Raw genomic sequence first — 6,000 nt, 5'->3', positions numbered from 1 at the left:
GTTTCATGTCCTCTTCACTCCCCCCCCCACCACAATGTGTGCAATTACTATTATAGGGTCGGTAGATTATAAAATTATAGCGATTAGACAGTATTATTGTAGCGCGGGGGGGGGGGGGGTAACGGCCCCGGTACCCAGCCTCAGCCGGGTGGGCAATCTAGGCGAGGCCGGAGGCTCTGCACGGTACTAGGCCTCGACACCCCACCACACTATAGGCCGTACATATTACTGCACAGCGGCCGAGGAGATCGTGCCTGGGGGGGGGGGGGGTGGCAGGGGTAGCAGCCCATCTGTGTATATATGTAAGGTTATTAAGAAATATATTTTTCACCCGGGCAACGCCGGGTACTTATGCTAGTGGTTTTGTAAAATCAGGGTAACACAAGGGCGGAGCACTCACCAAGGCGTTCCGAAGGGAGCAGAACGCGGCCTCCTCCTCCGGCCCCCAGCGAAACCTCACCCCTTTCGCTGTCAAAGCATGAAGGGGTTTGGCTATGGTGGCAAAGTGCTCAACGAAGCGGCGGTAGTAGGAGGCAAACCCAATGAAACTGCGGACCTCAGTAACTGACGTGGGCGTTGGCCATGAACTGACACAGTGTGTCTTCGCGGGATCGGTGGAGATCCCCGAACGGCCCACAATGTGCCCCAAGTACCATACCGATTCCCGAAGTAGGTAGCATTTAGCCGGTTTAAACTTCAAATTAGCGGATCGCATTCTGAGGAACACCCCCATCAAGCGTTGGAGGTGCTCCTCGAAAGTTCGACTGAAAACGATGACGTCATCAAGGTAAATCAAGCAGGTATCCCATTGGAGGCCCGACAAAACCAATTCCATTAGCCTCTGGAACGTCGCGGGAGCAGAATGAAGTCCCATGGGCAACCGATTAAACTGAAATAGGCCTACCGGCGTCCGGAAGGCGGTCTTTGGTTTGGACTCCTCACCGAGCGGCAATTGCCAGAATCCCGATAGCAGGTCTAGCGTTGAAAAATAACGTGCCCCCGCTAAGGCATCCAGAGATTCATCCATTCTGGGGAGCGGATACGCGTCAGCCACCGAGATCTTATTTAGGCGGCGGAAATCAACACAAAATCGCAAGGACCCGTCTTGTTTTTTAACAAGCACGATGGGAGCTCCCCATGGACTGGATGAGGGCGAAATGATGTCGGCGGTCAGCATGTCATTAACGGCCGATTGCACATGCTCTTTCTCGGCTGGGCTTAACCGGAAAGGATTCTGCCGAATCGGGGCCGCATCACCCGTCTCAATGTGGTGGCGTAACAGGTCAGTGCACCCAATATCATATTTATGTTTGCTGAACACGTCCGAAAATTCAAGTAGCAGGGCGCGCAGCGCCCCCAATTGCACACTGGACAGGTTACTGGAGCCCGCACACAACGAGTCCAACCACTGTTGATCTTCCCCCGATTGAAGATGCGGACCCAGAGTGGGATCAATGTGCGCAATGAGCTGCTCATCCACGGGCACCGGCGCCGCGTGAGCAAGCATGGTGCCCTGTGAAATGACGGCTGGCCGCGACCCCGCGTTCAAAACCATGACGAATGGATCCCTGTCCGCCCGTACCATCGTCTGAGCCACCGCCAAGTCCAAACCCCCAACAGCCCTGTTCGACGGACCCAACAGCACGCCCTGTTCCACCGTATTCCCCCCCAAAGGCTTCCGTAACCGGAGGGGTACCAGCATCTGCGATCCCGGGGGTACGTGCACCGTCCGGGTTGCCAGCGCTTGGACCGTCCCACAAACCATGCGCAGTTTTGTAGGGCTCCACAAAAATGAAATACGGCGACCCGATGGGAGCTCGATACAACCTTGATCGACGAGAATTTTAATCGGCATTTTAGCCAAAAGTCCGTGCCCAATAAACATGGAACCGCCAGGGAAGAAGAGACCAGAACAGGTCCCGCCAATTTAATATCCCCGATACAAATGCTCGCCCGAATCTGGCCGACAATACCCAAGGAGCCCCCGTTCGCCGCATAACATGGCACGTCTACCGGGAGCAGGGGTCGACATTGGACGGGGAGAATGTTATAAATATGGTCAGAAATGATAGTTGCCGACGCACCCGTGTCAACCAGCACCCGGACCTCAACTCCGTCTATAAATCCCGTAACTACGGACGACCCGGCCGACGCAGCCACCATCCTGTGGGCCAACTCGGACCATTTGACCGCTCCCAGCCCCTGTACAAACCCCCCTCGCCGAACTGAATCCCCGGCCCCCATGCGCGTTCCTTCCGCCGCGAAGCGGCGACCCACGTGCGACGTGTATGTGGACCGAGCATGTGTCGTGCCGCGACTTGTCGGGGGTAGGTGGGATGACTTTGGGCCTTTGTCGTCGTCCAGCCGAGATCCCGTGGCGTGCTGACGCGGAGCGCGGCACCCGGACGCAACGTGGCCGCGAAGGCCGCAGTTGTAGCACATGACGAGAGACGTCACAGGTTTCGGTTGCTCCAGCTTGCGGGCCGATCGCAGGGGCGAACGACCTCCAGACCTCCAATCCCCCGGTCTCGCTGTAGCGAATGCCTCTTCCCGAGGTAGAACGACTTGGGGGTCGGCGTCCGCCGAGGTAGGAGTTGAAACCGCGGGTGATGCACAGACGACCGTCCGCTTCCGTTTCAGGACCTCGTGTGCATGGATACTTGTAGCAACCCACAAGGAACAAATGTCCACCTCGTCCGCCGTGTTGATAGGGACCCCCAGGTCCTGAGCCAACGCCAGCAGCTGTTCCATCACCATGGCGTCCTTCCCCTCCTCGTCCATGCGGGGAAAGGCGGTGTCGGCGAGAGCAAGCAGCGCTGTGCGGTAGGCGAGTGGAGTTTCCGTGTCACCCTTCCGTTGCCCGTAGAATTGGTGGCGGCAGGCCGAGGGTGGTCCATACACCCTGGCCATGAGGCCCAGCGCGGCTTTGAGTGTGGAGCGGCCCGATCTTGGGGTGGACCTGAAGGCCACGAGCGCGTCGTCGTCCAGCGTCGCTGGTAGCGCACGTAGCGCCATAGCGTCGGACCACCCCGACATTTCCTGATGGGCGAGGAATCTCCACTGGAAGGCTCCCCAGTCACCCCCCTCAGCTTTGAAGGCCGTCAACGCAGGAAGTCGCTGTTGAAACACCTGGTCGTCTTCCGATAGATTATTTTCCCGCGCTGCGCCGTCGGTATGACAAATGGCGGCCCCGTCTATGGGTGGTTCATGGCGACTTTTGGCGCACGCCGATGACGCGGGCGGTGAAGAGTGGAGGTCCCCGGTCACATGGTGGTCGCGATTCCCGCCAACCGACGGACGATCTGTAAAAATGGCGCCATTTTCAATGTCCGAGGCGCGAAGCACATTTTGGCAGGAATCTCCAGCGCGTCCCTTCGCCACGCTCGCCGTCGTCCTTCCTCCTCCAGATGCGGTGATTTCCGCCAAAATAGAAGCCGCGGCAAGTAGCAGCTCCGCCAGGCGCGAGTGCGCATCCTGGAGTCCGGTGTCGGACCCGAGCGGAGCGTCGGGCGTCCCCAAAAGGTGCTGCGGTGTCGGCATCTCCTCTTCCTCTCCTCCCGAAGCTCGCTGGCCCGATTCGTCGTGGTCGTCTTCCCGGTCTCGCTCGTGAGTATGATTTGTCTTCCTGGTATCCATATTTCGAAGACAGTTTCACTTCTGACGCCAGTTGTAATATCTCTATTACGGCGGGAGACGAGTTGACGGGGCAGCACTTATTTATTAACACTGATGCAACAGTAACAGGTACAGCCGAGATACAGCCTATGCTACGCGTGCCTAACTCGGCCACGCTCTCAGGCCCTCCGGCTACGCTCTCCCCACGGGGAGCTATCGGACCCGCTTTGCCAGGCACAGACCTCGACCTCTGGGTTACACAGCCCGGCCCTTACAAGGACATCGGGCCGTGAATCCCAAGGTCTTGCCTCTGAGCCGCACAGAGTCCCGGCCCTTACAAGGGCAGCGGGGCTAGGGGTCTCAGGGCCTATCTCTTCCTCCGTCTTCTGTCTTCACTGGTTGACTTCTCCTCCAGCGCTGCTGCGCATCGCATTACATAGCCCTCCACGCCAGGGGGCGGGGCCTATGCGGACCGCGATGTGGACACCTGCCTGCGGACCGTGATGTAGCCACCCACTACGCGCCGTCTCACGATCCTCCCCGCCTGCGCGTACCACCTCTACACTTGCTTGCTTACGACCGTGCAAATCTTTCGGTCGTTTTTTAACCCACTTCCCGTGATCCAATCGAGCTGACATTTTCCACACAGATTCGTTGTGCGTGACAATTAATTTTCGTGAAAATTATTTTCCAAAATTTTACACTGTTTAGGGAAAAAATTTAAATATTTAATTACCAATTGCTTAATGCTGGCAGACAATCATCTGACCCATAGATGGCAGCCATCTCAAGCCAGAGGACGAAAGCACTCTAGCCGCCACGCATATAAAGGATTTAGAGTGAAAAACTTAGTTTTTACGGGTTATTTTTTTTTACTTTATATTATTGCGTATGGCTATATGTTTAGGAGCTAGATGCCAATGTAAATGTGAAATATAAACACATTGATTACATGTATGTTGTAGAAATTTATATATAGAAAAAGAGTAGATAACTTGACGGGAAATTATAAAAACGTATTTATGTTCAGATAGTCTTAGCAAACAAATCCAAGTTCATCTTAATTTCCTGATTGATGAGATGCGGTCGTTGAATGTAATACGCATGCGGCGTTGTTTGAGGTTCCCATCGTCCTTTCGTAATCTCAGCGGGCGCTCATCTGGTTAAGCAAAGGTTGGCCGTGGAGAGGTATACGACGAGATTTAAATGTCACACAGCACCCGCGTCTCAAGATGCGGTACTGCACAGCAATTCAAGTCTCGTGCCTGACGGCGATGTGGTCAGGGGCTCGATGCCAATGTTCGAGGTCTGCTGGCCGCGACGAGAGGGCATCACGAGAGAGAGTTTGTGTAGTTCCGCTGCTCCTTCTTCAATGAGCACATGCAACGGGAGCATTTTTTTTGCCGGTATCAACATTATGAAAGAAGAATAAGTTTATCTTCTTGGTTCTTTCGGTAAAGTCACGTAGAAGGGAAGTAATATGTTTTATTTTTATTATTTTATTACTTCCCTTCTACGTGACTTTACCGAAAGAACCAAGAAGATGAATCCCTGCAGTCACGAAAGCTTTAAATCGAAGAATAAGTTTGACCATTTCCGGAAATAATAATAATACAGAGGTTAAGATGTTCAAACACCAAATAGACGCCTATTGCAAGGGATCAATACTTCATCGGTTTACAATACACTCTAAAGTGTGGGTTGCTTGGTCACAATCGCTCTGCTTTGGCCGGTTTTTTATTTTCCACGTATATAATAAAATGTGCGCATCGGTCTGGTGATGTTTTGATGCGGTTGATGTTCACACCACCAGTGTCTTCGGGGAATGTCAAAACCAGAAGGGGCGATGTTTAGGTCTCGAATGGGGTGTTTATTCTGAACGCCCGTGCAGTTTTACTCTATTCAGCCGGCGTTCTTCCAGATCCGTGTGAGAGTGTCGGATGGCGACGGCGCGATCCTAGAAGCAATGGGATCGGTACTTGAGTCGGCAGCGGCGAGCCAGCTTGTCGAGGTCAAGGTGGTAGGTGGTTGTCGTTGGCAACAAAAAAAGTGTAAACTCCTTTGCAGTACACCAGTGTTCTTCATTGGAAGGCCCGCGGGCCATTGGCGGCCCCTGGTGGTGGCCTTTAGTGCGGCCCCTGACAATACACGAATGTTGAAAACATCGCCTCTTTAACACGTAGGCTTTCGCGACCAATACTATCCATAATACAGGTTCATTTTTTGGGTTGATCGCGCAAATATAAATGCGTCGTTAAACCCGCCACCACCCGACACAGCCAATTAGTAAGGTTTCTCACGCAAACCCCCATCGTGCTGTCACCAACTCCAATAGTTTCAAATGTGTGGCGAACCCCCCTCACGCTCATGATGTCTTATCGGTGA

The sequence above is a fragment of the Lampetra planeri genome, chromosome 34 (genome assembly GCF_965212315.1).
Source record: "Lampetra planeri chromosome 34, kcLamPlan1.2.h2, whole genome shotgun sequence".
Taxonomy (NCBI): Eukaryota; Metazoa; Chordata; class Hyperoartia; order Petromyzontiformes; family Petromyzontidae; genus Lampetra; species Lampetra planeri.
This window is presented reverse-complemented; position numbering follows the sequence as displayed.